This window comes from Humulus lupulus, chromosome 2 (genome assembly GCF_963169125.1).
Source record: "Humulus lupulus chromosome 2, drHumLupu1.1, whole genome shotgun sequence".
NCBI classification, from domain to species: domain Eukaryota; kingdom Viridiplantae; phylum Streptophyta; class Magnoliopsida; order Rosales; family Cannabaceae; genus Humulus; species Humulus lupulus.
In genome coordinates this window covers 181,204,012-181,218,588 of record NC_084794.1, presented here as the reverse complement: position 1 = coordinate 181,218,588, position 14,577 = coordinate 181,204,012, and the positions used below count along the sequence as shown (strand labels likewise).

The window sequence follows — 14,577 nt, the reverse complement described above, 5'->3', positions numbered from 1 at the left end:
GAGAAGGCCCATATTGGAGTGGGTGTATTCAAGGCCTGGATCACAGGCCACAATAGTGTGGGAGCCATTGTCCCACTTCACGACTACATCACACAATTTCTCAAATTCGTGGGGATTGCGCCATTCCAGCTTCTGCCCCAGGCGTACAAGTTGCTTGCAAGGTGGCGTGTATTTTGCGTCTGGAAGGAGATCCCAAAGCCCACCCCCGCAGAGGTGTTGTATTATTATCGATTGGAGCTGCAGTTGAACTGCAAGGATAAAATACGGGATGGGTTTTATCGGTTGAAGAGTTGTGGTGTCAGTTCAGCTCCATACAGCTCTTAGAAACATCCCTGGATGTCAAACATTACTGGTTTATGACATCCGGGTTCCTTCTGGAGAAGAACCCCACTTTGGTGATGGACTTTCAGCGCGTGGGTAAGTTATCATTTCCTGTTCCTCATCTCATCCTTTGTTTTATTTATTGAATACTCACGTTCCTCTGAACAAGTCCGTATGCTCAAATCCGGCTAACCAAGTTCATCTTGGACCAGAAGAAGATATATGCAGCCACCAGTGCCTAAGATCTGGATGTGGGGGGTTTGTTACGATGAAGAATCTTCAACTGACCAGATTGATTGCCGCTCATCAGTTGATAGACGCCCCCAACCTCTGAGGATTACAATGTGAGAGGGACCCTGCTCTGAGGGAAGAATTGGCCCTCATTCACATTGAGGCAGTGAGGTCGCGGTCAAAGCAGACACAAACAAATTGAAAATGGAGTGGGTGTTCCTTGCGAAGCGGGCTGAATCTGAGGAGCTAGATTCCTTGCTCAAGGGGAGGCAGCCTAACACTAGAGCTCCTGGGGCCAGCATCTCGAGGCAAGGTAAAACACCTCTGATTTTAAACTAAGGGCTTTGTTAGGAATAGACAACTGTATCGGGATTATTTGACTAGGAGTGTTAGCAACGTGGGGCTCCTTGCCCCATTGCCGTGGAAACACTAACCCTCATGCATTCGTCCTGGTTCCTTCAATATGGTAGCTTTTTGGACTCGGATGACATGGGGATCAATTTCATGTTTTTTCCCTAAGAGAGTTAAGTCAGACCCATTCCATAGATGATGATCTATCCCGGAGGACTTTGACTTGCATGTTTCTTTTGTATTTGTCTGTCCTTCCCATTTTGTTACTAATTTGTATTTTATTCTTATTTCAGGTGAACTGGAGTTGTCTGATCCCGTGGCCAAGATGAAGGAATTGATTAAGGTCAGGGCTACTGCGGCCAAGGCATCAGCGAAGAAGGCCGCCAAGGGCCCGCCCAAGAAGAAGATCTTTGATCTGATACTCGGGGACTCAGAATCGGCCACGAGGGCTTCCGAGGGAGTTCAAGCTGCCGCCTCAGCCCCTATGGCGCCTGTTGAGAAACATCTATCCCATCCTGCTCCTCTCCAAATCATAAACTTGGAGCAGGAGCCTTCGAAAGGAGGTGGGGCAAATAAAAGGAAGACAGACTCTGCTGCCACGGTGTCCGCAAAGCGGACCAAGAAGGCCAAGACAAAGGAGGACTTCGCTATGATCGAGGAACATTCCTCTGGTGAAAGTCTCATTATCATGCCAGAGCTCCCGGATGCTCCTGAGCTTCTCATCAACCTGGCCCTTCCCGGGGAAGGGGAGTCAATCGTCCTGGAGGAGAGGATGAAGATGGTCCTAAGGGCCTGGGATGAGGAGCACAAAAAATGGGATGAGGTGGCCCGGGCCCTGATCATTCATTGGAAAATGGAGTTCTCTGGACGTCCAGAGGCCTTTAACACTCCCCATCAAATTGTGGATCAGTTGGGAGGCGAGATTGGATTTCAGCCTAGGTTGGGGCATGACGTGACTTCGTTTGCTGCGGATTTACTGGCCCAAGTGGGGGCGTCCATGTCCACCCTTTAGCTCAAATGCTACGCCACACTGGCTAGCAATGACACACTCTTCATCACCAGGCCATCTGTCATCAGTACACAGTGGTAAGCCACTTATTCATCTCGTTTCTAAATTTTCATTATCTTTTTGTGTTATTTATAACTTTGCTTTGTTCCAGGACGCATTGTTATCTCATAGAAACGCGGACCTGGCGGTCGAGATGGCCATGAAGCTGAAGACGACTCATATGAAGCTGGAGGGGTCCGTCAACCAACGAGAAGCTGCCAAGGAGGCCCTCACCAAGGAGACTACCTGGGTTCAAGCTCAACATGAGGAAGCTTTGTCTAGGACGGATGCTGACCACAAGGAGGTGGTGGACAACCTAGAGGCAGAACTGTCTCGTGCCCGCGGTTCGGAGGCTTCGACCAAGGCACTCTTGGAGGCGGCTGAGGCCCATCTTTGTCAGGAGCAGGAAAAGGTGGTATCTCTCGGGGCTAAAATCTAGGCTTTGGAGGTCCAGGCACAGCTGGAGTTGAAACGGAGCGAGGAGGCTCACAAGGAGAAAGAGCAGGTTTATGAGTTGCTAGCGACCACTTTTGACAAAGCCATTTACATGGCCTGACTCCAGGACAAGAATATGAATATCCTCCTCTATCCGGACCCAAATGCAAAAAGGGTTGAGTTTGAGGCCAAGGAGAAAGAAGACGCGAAGCTCCTTGTTGGGGATCAACAGGATGAAAATGCTCAAGACATCCCGGATCATAATGAAGCCCAAGCCTGAGCCTTTGTAATTTTATTTGGGGCTTCCTCTCTCCTTTCTTTTTTTTGTAAACATATTTTTTATGGGCGTGGATGCGCTTAAGACAATGATTTATCTTATTCTTTATTATTATATTGGTTTCTATCCTTGCACATTCTTATTTCCCGCTTTATCCTCATGTATTTCTTTCAAAATTCACTAAGTGTTTTACCATTATGCATGAATTTTTTAGATGTGGAATCCTGGTTCCAATGGTCAGGACCATTAAGGGAAAAATTGTGGAAGTTGATTAACTTGTCCTAAGACCAAGGTTCAGGTTTCAACATCTCGAATCTATGGTTCAGGTTCCAACGGCCTGGACCGCTATGGACTTCTCAGATATGACTTAGTTTTAATGGTCTAGACCATTAAAAGTTCTTAGGTAGAAATTAGTTAATTAACTTATCCCAAATGCGAGGTTCAAGTTTCAACTGCCTGGACCATTTAAAAGACTAAATTTAATCATTTCAAACCTAAGATTCGAGTTCCAATGGTTCTAGACTGTTATGGGGAACAATAAATAAGGATTAAATCGTCTCGGACCATGTTAGGCCTGGATCAATTTTTGGGAGTTGGGTTTTGAACCATGATAAGGTCATTTTTGTATTAATATTTGTTAAGTTTTTCTATGATTGGATGGTGTTATGATAGCATTTTTAGTAGTTTTAACTTAGTTTCGTGATTTTACAACATATTTTCTACATTGCATTTTATGATGATAAATATGACATTTTGATTGCAAGTGTAGTTTATAAATTATAGGTTGAAAAAGACTCGCTGAGATGAGGTTAAAATGAAGTTTTTGAAGCATTCCAGGCTTTCGGGATTGAAATGTTGAAGTGGCGGCAGCGTACAAGCTTTCTAAGGTTGAGAAATGAAGAAATTGAAGATAGGTCGCGGCCTATAAAATTCAAGCCGCAACACTTTAATTAGAATTGACGTTTCAGATTTTCTGTTCCAGACAGGCCGCTGCCTACTGTGAAGAAAAGTGAGTTGGGATGCTGCCTAGTTTTTTCAGGCCGCTGCCTGCGTGAACAATTTCTGCACATATTTTGTTTTGGGCCGCAACATGCATTTTCCTTGCCGCGGCCTGCGACGTTGTTTTCAAATTTTTAATTACATTTTAATTAGAATTTAAAGGAGACTATAAAATATATATTAGAGTTAATTTGAGAGGAGTTTTTATGACGGTTTAGGAGAGAAAAAGACTCAGAAAGGGCTGGAGAGAAGAAGACAAGACTACATTACTTTTGTTCATCAATCTAGTTTCTTTTCTTCCATTAATCTCTTTAATTTTAATTTTAATTATGTTTGAGATTATGATTACTATTATGGAGTAGGTTCTTTTTAGTTTAAGGGTTAATTCAAAACCCAAGACATGAATTCTTGATTGTTGATAATGAATATTGTTCTTTAATTTCTCTCAAAATTAAATTATTTCTATTTTTCCAATTGAATGTTATGAATTTTGTGATTTCTTGTTAGGTGGCCAACTAATTAAGGTTTTACATTATTCAATTGTCATCTTAGAATTACTACTCACCTAATAGTTTAGGATTCTAAGTGTATGTGATAAATTGCAATTGATAGTGATGTCAAAAGAATTGTTGATTGTGATGAAAAATAGAACCTAGGTTAAATGAATTATATGCTTCATTAATTTATTGCCTAGATTAACTTGTCTCCATAGGACTTAATGGTTTATCTAAGTTAAATAGATTGTATGCTTCATAGATTTATTGCTTAGCTAAAAGAGTTAATTATTGAGCGATTCACCTTGATTACTTATAATAGGGAGACTGAGATAATTGTCTACTTTAGCATTACTTGCGGGGTTAATAGTTTAATTGAGAAATTAGAATAATATTTATTATTAGTAATTAGGAATGATTGTTGAGAGTGGAGATTAACCTTTAACTATTTCTTAATATCGTAATATCAATCTTTATTTGCTTTCTAGTTTATGTTATTTAATTTTGAGTTCAAAATATAAATCCCCCTTTTAAGTCTTAGTGCTAATTATTGAATAATAAAGTGAACGATAGTCCTCGTGGGTTCGACCTGTGCTTGCTATTATACTAAAATAATTAGAAGTAGTGAAAGAAAAATAATTGTTAAATTTGTTGTGGTATACGACACACATCAAACCCCCAGTCTATACGAATCCGGATTAGGACTAAGCTCTAAGCTTTGCATCCCCTTTTATTTTTAATCCTGGACTGTATAGATGGTCCTACCCCCCAAGTGACCAAAGAGTGTAGTCTTAGGTCACTTGTTCATGTAAAAAATAAAGACAGATATGGACTTTTTCTTTTCTTAACACGTTTCTTATGGTGTTTTGTTCACACCATTTTCATTAACTAGGAAATTCCCCTGGGGCATACATTACTTGAAACATTAAAAGAAAATACGGTTGACTCCTCCCGACTACTAATAGTAGGACCGTTTAACGCCCAAATCGTGACAACCACTAAGCGGTAGTTGTAGTAAAATCAAGCAATCGATCCACAAAGAGGTAACCTAAAACCAAAAGATTAGTAGAAAATAACACAAAAAGTTAGTAACATGAAATAAATGAAAATGAAAAGAGATTTGAGATTTTGGTGTTGTCTTTTTGATGAAATGATAAAATGAGACAAGTAAAATAAAAGTAAGGTGTAATCAAGAGTTGAGAAGTAGAAAGGTTTCAAGAATCATCCATATGCTTGTTTAGTTACTTAGTTACTTGATTTACAAAAATACACAAGTAAATAGTTCATATCCCAACATTTACTTGGAAAATCTAACATTAAATTCCATATTCTTTTCTAACAAAAGTCCATTTCAGTTATAAAGTTCTTTACTTTAGGAGCACAATGCTAATCTTATAAAAATCTAAAAATAACAAAATACCCAAGGGCAATAATGCAATAGAAGATTGAACATAAAATTATGTATCAATATTACTTTTACTAATTAGAAGCACATAGAAAGAGCATGACTAATCCTATATACTATTAGCACAAATAAATAAAGATAACAAAAATAAAGATGAGGATGAAAAAACATAAACAACTCAAATGCATTATATTAAGAGCATAGTAAATCAAAGTGGCAAAATAACATCACTAGCATATGGAATCATCTCTAACTTTCCTAGGAAGATTAGGCCATTATGCCCATGATTCTCAAAAAATTCTAAGAAGAAAGTATGAGAAGAAAGTGAGTAGAAATTTTGCTATAGTTTCTTTACTCTAAAAATTACATACCAAATGTGAAAGAAGAGCCCATACTTATAGATGGAGAAAATGACTAAAAAGAAATTAAACAACAAATGGGGTTTACAAAATAAATCAGAAATATTAATAATAAAATATGATTTTGAAAAATCAAATCTTATTATTAATATTAACCTAGCTATTTTGGTGAATGGTCATTTTGCCATTTTTCTAAAACAACACAAAATGTGAGCTTTAAAGCTCAAAGTGGAAGGTCCAAGGCCTAAAGAGCACACAAAAATGGGTTGGAAACACTATGGCAGCTAGTAGGTTTTTGACCAAATCACAGCCAATGCAAGGGAGCCACATGAACGCCAAAGGCTAAGGGAAAAGCTTGGTTGACCGGGTCACGTGGGGCTGCTTCGCAGGTCAGGGGGCGGATGCGGGTCAGCATGCGGGTCACCATCCAGGTCGTTGGCTACTTGGCGCTGGGAGAGAGAAAGGAGGCAGCAAGCTGGGCCTTTGGATTGGGCCTTTTGGTTCCAAAAAATGCCACATTTTCTTTGTTTTTTTCAATTTTATTTGTTTCTTTCTTCTTTCTCTTCCAAGTGCCAAAAATACCAATTAAATCCTACAAAAAAAAAAATTTAAAATTAAATATTTCCATTTATAAATTAAATTATATTATTTCCATGAAAATATTAATTAAAACTTAATTTATTTTGACTATTAAAATCAATAAATGTGTATTTTTGGGCACTAATCACAACCCCCAACTAGCTTATTGCTAGTTGTAGATGCTCAAAATTCCATGCTTGTAAAAGGTCCAAAGAACACGCTAAGGTCCCCTAAACGCCTAAATACACGTTTGTACCACAAGGCCCTTAGGCCACCATCTTCTCGCAAGGAGGCAAGTGATGCTATTCTCAGCGTGCCTAGCACCCATGCACCCCGCGAGGCCACACCTCGTGCAAGAGCCTCTCACGAGACCCATCTCGCGACTGCCTCCACTCGGCGCACCTAGCGAGGCCACGACTCGCACACCAGGCAGGGCCTCGTGTCACGCACATCAACCCCTTGCGAGACCCATCTCGCGACACCGCCTGGACCGCGCACGACACGCCTCGCACCCCCATTTGCATCCACGCGCACAGGGCCTCGCGACACGCCTCGTGCCCCCACCTGCATTCGCACGCGCAGGGCCTCGCGACATGCCTCGCGCCACTGCCTGGATCCGCGCGTAGGGCCTTGTGACACGCCTCACACCACCGCCTGGATCCGCGCGCAGGGCCTCGCGACTCACCTCGCGACACCACTTGCATCCGCGCCTCCAGGGTCTCACGAGGGAGCGCCTCGCCTCGCACGCCCAGGCGCCTTGCAAGGTCATGTCGCCTTGAACACCCACGACCATTTTGTGCGCCAGCATGTGTTTCACCAAGGGCCCAAGAGCCCCAGTTTGCGCCACGACCCCTGTAGGCACCAGGTGTCTCGCACCCTACACCTCAAGTGAGTGTCTCCCATGAAGGCCTATCGAGACTCCAACATTTAGAGGTAAAAGCCCAAGTATAATTCAAAAGGATGGTACTAGTACAATCTTGTACGTGGTACGACCTTTAAGAACTCGTATGTTTGATACGGATACTCATGCTAGACAAGTAGTGGGAGTACTGGGAGAGGGGACATGGCATGTGTGTCTATGGTCAGATGTCAGAGTCGACACCACCACCACTTGCACCACTACGCCTGGCACCACTCCTTTGACATTCGTACGAAATAAGTAGTGGAGACATCCTCGTGGTATCTGGCCACGTACTGGAGCCAACACCACTATCCCTAAGACCACTCTCCTGCAGTGTACTTGTGTACCACCTGGTCCCCTGGACCACAATGTATCAAGGGCCATTAGAGCCCACTATAAAAGGAACCCCACTTCCACATGGAAAGGGGTTGGAAAAAACATTGTAGTATCAAACCATAAGAAATACAAGTTCCTTTCACCATTTTCTTTCTGCAGCTATTCTTTAAGTTTCTGATTAGATCTTTGAAGTTTTTCATTGATAAGCTCCATATTTCGATTTTTCTAACTTAACTTCGTTGACAAGTTCTCACCGTCAACACTAGTCCCTAGCAATTCAAGCGAAAAATAAAATTGTCAAGTTGAATAATCAAGTCAAACCAAGCAAAATCATCTAAGCATTTTCAAAGTATCAGCAAGAAGTCAGAGATTACTATCGAAGCTACTTCAGTTACAATTTCAGAGTTGTGTGTGTGTGCACCAAACCACATTCATTTTTATTGCAAGTCATAACACAAATAGTATCAAAAAATCTCAAAAGTGTAAAGGTCTCAACTCCAAATTTCTCTCAGGCATTGAAAATATTTTTAATAGGAAGGATAACACTCTTAGAGTTAGAAATGTAACAGTTTACGCTCAAATGAGACAAGATAAACTTTTTAGGACAAGCAATTTGAACAAGTATTGATCACAAGATAAGCATATCAACTCATTGGAATTCAAATGACAAACAACCTTTGGGATTTACAGGAGAAAACTCAAAGAATAAAATGACAACTAACTAGAGATGATAAATAAGCAAAGGAAGCGATTAATAATAATTTTTTTTAATTAATTTTTTTTAATACAATTACACAAAACATAAAATAATAGAATGATTTTTTTTTCAACAACTACAAAATAATAAAGGAAAGCGTTGCTCTTGTTCTCTCTTTTTTTTTCCATCATTTTTTTATGTTTTTCTTTATCTCCTTTTTTTTTGACAAGAGGCAACACAAAAATAAAAGGAAATTACAAACAAAATAAATAAAACAAAAATTTATTACAAAGACTCATTCTTATATTAAAAACATCTCTATAGTAAATGTCATGTTTTAAATTCCCAGGATGTGACTTTACCAACTCAAATGATCAATAAAAGTTCAAAAAGTTGTTTTCTCAACTCTCACAACTCACCAAGAAATGAAAAATTTTGAACTTGAAATTTCTCTCAACTATTTGTGTTAACAACCAATTTATCACATGTTTGGAAAGTGCAGAAAAGAACTCTAAAATTCACTTCTTAATAGCTAAATATAGTAAAAACTAACTTAAACCAAAAATTTGTAGTCATGCATGGAAGATTTTGAAAAAATTTGACTTAAAAATTCAACACGACAATAAGATTTTCCAAATGAATGCTCACCACCCCCAACTAAAAATCAGACAGTGTCCTCAATGTCAAAATGAACTCAATGAAAAAGGTAGGGAAAGAGAACACCTGGATGATGACCATGTCCATGAGGCGAGAGCGTAAATAGCCTGATAACAATACCCCAAAACAAATAAAATACAAGAACAAAAAACATACAAAAATAAAAGAAAGACAGAAAAATAAAAATAAAAAAAAAACAAACAAACCATTCAAAATTCCAGAGTGTATAAATTGGGTACTTAAGAAGGACCTCTTCAACGTGACTCACACTCTCAATGTAAAGTTTTAGTCTTTGGCCATTGACTCAACAGAATCGTTGGGAAATACTTGTTTCACTACAAATAGACCAGTCCATCATGATCTCAGTTTACTTGGGTGCAAGTGCAGGCGAGAATCATACAGATGCACTTTCTGATTTGGCTCAAAGTGTTTTCCCAGGATTTGTTTATCGTGAGCAATTTTCAACTTTGCTTAATAAATCCTGGAATTGTCATATGCATCGTTTCTCAACTCCATAATTTCAGACAATTGGAGTTTGCGATTGATACCTGCGGCATTCAGATCAAAGTTGAGGGCTTTGATAGCCCAATAAGCTTTATGCTCGAGCTTAACAGGTAAATAACAGGAGTTTCAAAAGGCAAGTCGATAAGGAGACATCCCAAGAGGGGATTTGAAAGCAGTGTGGTATGCCCAAAGAGCATCTAGAAGACATGCAGACCAATCTTTGCGGTCGGGATTTACTGTCTTTTCCAGAATGTGTTTTATCTCCCTAATGGCTAACTCAACTTGGCCATTAGTCTGTGGATGATAGGCATTTGCAATTTTATGAAGTACATCGTACTTATGCATAAGGGCCTTAAAAGATTTGTTGCAAAAATGAGTGCCTTAATCACTGATGATAGCGCGAGGAGTACCGAACCTTGATAACACATTTTCTTTCAAGATTTTGACAACTGTAGCGTTATCATTGGTTCGACAGGGTACGACCTTGACCCATTTGGAAACATAATCCATAGCGAGAAGAATGTAAAGGTAGCCAAAAGAAGGTGGAAATGGTCCCATAAAGTCTATCCCCCAACAATCAAATATTTCGATAACAAGAATTGGGTTCAAGGGCATCATGTGCCGACGAGACAAGGAACCTAAATTTTGGCACCTTATACAAGAATGACAGAAATCATTGGTGTCTTTGAACAAAGTGGGCCAGTAAAGACCGCATTGTAAGACTTTTTGCAGCGGTTTTCTTCACAGAAAAGTGACCACCGCAAGAATCATTGTCGCAAAAATTTAGCACACTAGACACCTCATCGTCATGGATGCATCTTTGCATGATTTGGTCGGGGTAGTACTTGAATAAGTATGGGTCATCCCAAAAGAAATTGCACACCTCGATCAGAAATTTGTGTTTGTCGTGTGAACTCCATTTAGATGGGAGTTCACTTGTTACTAAGTAGTTCACAATGTGAGCATACCACGGTAACTTAGTAACAGAAAACAAATGTTCATCATGAATAGGTGGACCATCAGCGGAATCGTTGAATTCAAATCGGGACAAGTGGTCTGAGATGACATTTTCAACACCTTTCTTGTCTTTGATCGTTATATCAAATTCTTGCAAAAGAAGGATCCACCGTATTAATGGTGCCTTAGCATCCTTTTTGGAAAGAAGATATTTCAAGGTGGAGTGATCCATGAATATTGTAATAGGTGATCCAATCAAATAAGATTGGAATTTGTCAAGGGCAAAGACGATGACAAGCAACTCTTTTTCAGTAGTGGAATAATTCATTTGAGCACTATTGAGAGTTCGGCTTGCATAGTACACAACAAAGGGTTTCCCCTCCCTTCGTTGTCCTAACACAACTCCCACATCAAAGTTGTTGGCATCACACATGATTTCGAAAGGAAGACTCCAATCTGGTGGTTGAATGATGGGAGCGGAAGTGAGTAAATTGACAAGCGTTCGGAATGATTCCTCACACTTAGGTGTCCACTCAAAGGTAACATCTTTGGCTAGAAGGTTGCTTAGCGGACAAACAATCATTGATTAATTTTGTATGAACCTCTTATAGAAACCAGCATGACCTAACGTCTTTGATAGTCTTAGGAGTAGGCAGGTTGGAGATAAGGTTGACTTTGGATTAATCAACCTCAATTTCTCTTTCAAAAACAATGTGGCCTAAGACTATGCCAGAAGATAACATGAAGTGGCATTTATTCCAATTGAGAACAAGTTCTTTCTCAACACACTGTTTTAAAATAGCTTCAAGATGAAGAAGACAAGTGTCAAAGGAATTTCCAAAAATAGTTAGGTCATCCATGAATACTTCCTTTGATTTTTCAATCATACCACTAAGGATGCTCATCATGCATCTTTGGAATGTAGCTGGTGCATTACACAAGCCAAATGGCATATGTCGGAAAGCAAAGGTGCCAAAGGTACAAGTGAAAGTGGTCTTATCTTGATCCTCTAATGCAATCTCGATTTGATAATAGCCAGAATAGCCATCAAGAAAGCAATAGAATGGATGAACAGCTACACATTCAAGGATTTTGATTTATGAATGGGAGTGGAAAATGATCTTTGCGGGAGGCGGCATTTAATTTTTGATAATCAATGCACATGCGCCACCCTGCCATAGTTTTTGTGGGGACAAGGACCCATTTTTCGTTTTGAACAACAGTGACACCCGATTTCTTGGGTACTACCTGAGTGGGACTAACCCCTTTACCATCGACCACTGGATAGATGATACCAGCGCCTAGCAATTTCAGAACTTCATTTTTTACAACTTTTTTCATTGTGGGGTTCAGTCTCCTTTGAGGGTCTCTTCGAGGGACAGCCTTGTCCTCCAGATTAATTCAATGGGAGCAAATTAAAGGGCTAATACTGTTGATATCAGCAAGCGTCCAACCTATTGCAGATTTATGCATTTGCAGTAGCTCAAGTAACTGCAATTCTTAAGAATTTTGAAGGTTGGACGAGATGATAACTGGAAAGGTTTCACCGTCTCCCAAGAAGACATGTTTCAAAATCTCGAGAAGTTGGGTCAATTGAACAATTGGAACCTGTTCGGCTGAAGTTTTCGGCTGTGCCCTCTCACGAGGTAGCTCTTCAAAGCGAGGTTGCCAAAACTTAGTCCTTCTATTGCGTGAGTCTATGTGATTTGATATTGCAAGAGTAGACTCAATAGAACCGGGACTTTCTTTTTGAGACAAAAGGAGGAGTTCATCAAGATTATTGAAGTTGCTTCACAATTGAACCTCCTCGAGAATTAAAGTGTCAATCATGAATGTTTGATAGCATTCATCATCTTCTCAGGGTTGTTTCCCAATGTGGAAGATATTTACTTCAAGAGTCATGTTTCCAAACGATATCTTCATTAGGCCATTCCGACAATTGATCAAAGCATTTGCACTAGAAAGGAATGGTCTTTCGAGGATAATAAGAATTTTTGACTCCATGTTTACCACAGATTGGGTATCAAGAATAAGAAATTCCACGGGGTAATAGAATTTTTCAATTTGAACTACAACATCCTCAACAATACCCCTAGGCTTTTTGGTGGAGCGGTTAGCAAGCTGTAGCACAACAGATGTTGGCTTCATTTCTCCAAGACCGAGTTGTGAGTATACAGAGTAAGGCATGAGATTTACACTCACGCCAAGATCAAGTAAGGCTTGGCTGACTTAATGAGTCCCAATTTGGCATGAAATGGTGGGACAATCGGGATCTTTGTATTTCGGCGGTGTCTTTTGTTCCATCACCAGACTCACTTTCCCAATCAAGAAAGCAATCTTCTTAACATGGTGCTTCCTTTTTGCATTGCATAGATCCTTGATGATTTTGGCATAAGCTGACACTTGTTTTATGATGTGAAGCAAAGGAAGATTAATCTTCACTTGCGTCAAGTGCTCAAGGATTTCAGCTCGATTATTAGGAAGTTTCCCAACAGGTTTCAAAGCCTAGGAAAATGGTACTTTTGGAGAGGCATTGAGTGGTGGATTCTCGGGATTAACTTTTGGAATGCTGGGATATGTGGCTTTTATGGATGCGTCCTGCAAAGTTTTACCACTTCTAGTTGTGATGGCATTTACCTCCTTAACATTTTGATCATTGGAATTTGAGGATTGGGCCATGTGTTGGTCTTGCACATTGAATTTCGGTTGGGAAGGAAGCTTGCCTTTTTCCAGAATGGCCAAGGATTCAGTCAATTTTGAGAATTGACATTTCATTTCCTTGATTTCTTCCATCATTTGGCGATTTAGTTTGGACTATTCCTTTATGAATGCATGAAGAGTATTCTCGAGAGAATTTCGTTGTGGATGAGCATTGTATTGAGGTGCAGAATACGCCTTTGATGGTTGAACTTGTTGCTCATTTCTCCATTGGCCTCCAGATGATTGAGCTTGGTTAGAATCTCTCCAACTAAAGTTTGGGTGGTTTCTCCAACCAGGGTTGTATGTATGAGAGAATGGCTTTTTATACGCCCCTAAAGCATTGCATTGCTCCTCATAAACCCTCCTCATTTCATTAAAAGTTAAGCAGTCCTTAGCTAAATGCTCAGTCCCTCCATAAACAAAGCAAGGTTCTTGTGGTTACGCTTGAGCAATCATGTGCGATTTTTTGCCATTTTTCATCATTAAGACCTCAAACTGCTTTTTCAAAGCTTCGAGTTGGGCCTTAACACTATCCTCTTCTCGAATTTGATAGATCCCAAATGGTTTGTGCCGATTGGTTCTATCAGTAGCACTTGGACCAGTCCAGGTGTGAGATTTTTTTGCGGTTTCTTTGAGATATTCAAGAGCATCGTCTGGCTCTTTTCGAGGAATTCACCATTGCATAACATTTCTACAAACTGGCGCTCACGACTTGTGAGGCCTTCATATAAGTAACAACCAAATGCCAGTTCTCATAATCATGGTGCGGGCACTGATTCAACAGATCTTTGAATCTTTCCCAGACTTGATAGAACGTTTCATTGTCATTTTGGGAAAATGTGGAAATCTGTCATTTTAGACTGTTGGTCTTGTGGCTAGGGAAGTGTTTTAGAGAGAAAGATTTGGTCATTTCCTCCCATGTTCCAATAGACCTAGGTCTCAAAGAGTATAACCAACTTTTGGCTTTGTCCTTCAAGGAGAAAGGGAAGAACTTCAGTCGCACAGAATCGACATTTTCGGCTCGGTTATAGAACGTGTCTACTACCTCCTCGAATTCTCTAATATGCACGTAAGGGCTTTTGTTTTCCATTCCATGAAATGTGGGCAATAGTTGAATCATGTCAGGTTTATAGTCTAATGCAGGCATATTAGGAGGGAAGATAATGCATGAAGGTGTGGAAGTGCGAGTAGGATGGAGGTAGTCATTGAGAGTTCTCGGTTGGATTTCATCATTGTGAGCCATTGCGAATGGATTATCATCAACTAAAGTTTGTGGAGAAGCAGGAGTGGTGGAAGGAGTTCTGGAATGAGTGGTGGATGAATCGG

The 14,577-nt window shown here is 40.1% G+C and overlaps 1 non-coding gene across 1 annotated transcript; it reads left to right on the top strand.

Moving 5' to 3' along the window:
- Nucleotides 1-14,007: 14,007 nt before the first annotated feature.
- Nucleotides 14,008-14,113, top strand: LOC133820680 (small nucleolar RNA R71). The gene has a single exon (XR_009887082.1). It is a non-coding gene; the product is annotated as a small nucleolar RNA R71 (small nucleolar RNA).
- The last annotated feature ends 464 nt before the right edge of the window (nucleotides 14,114-14,577 follow it).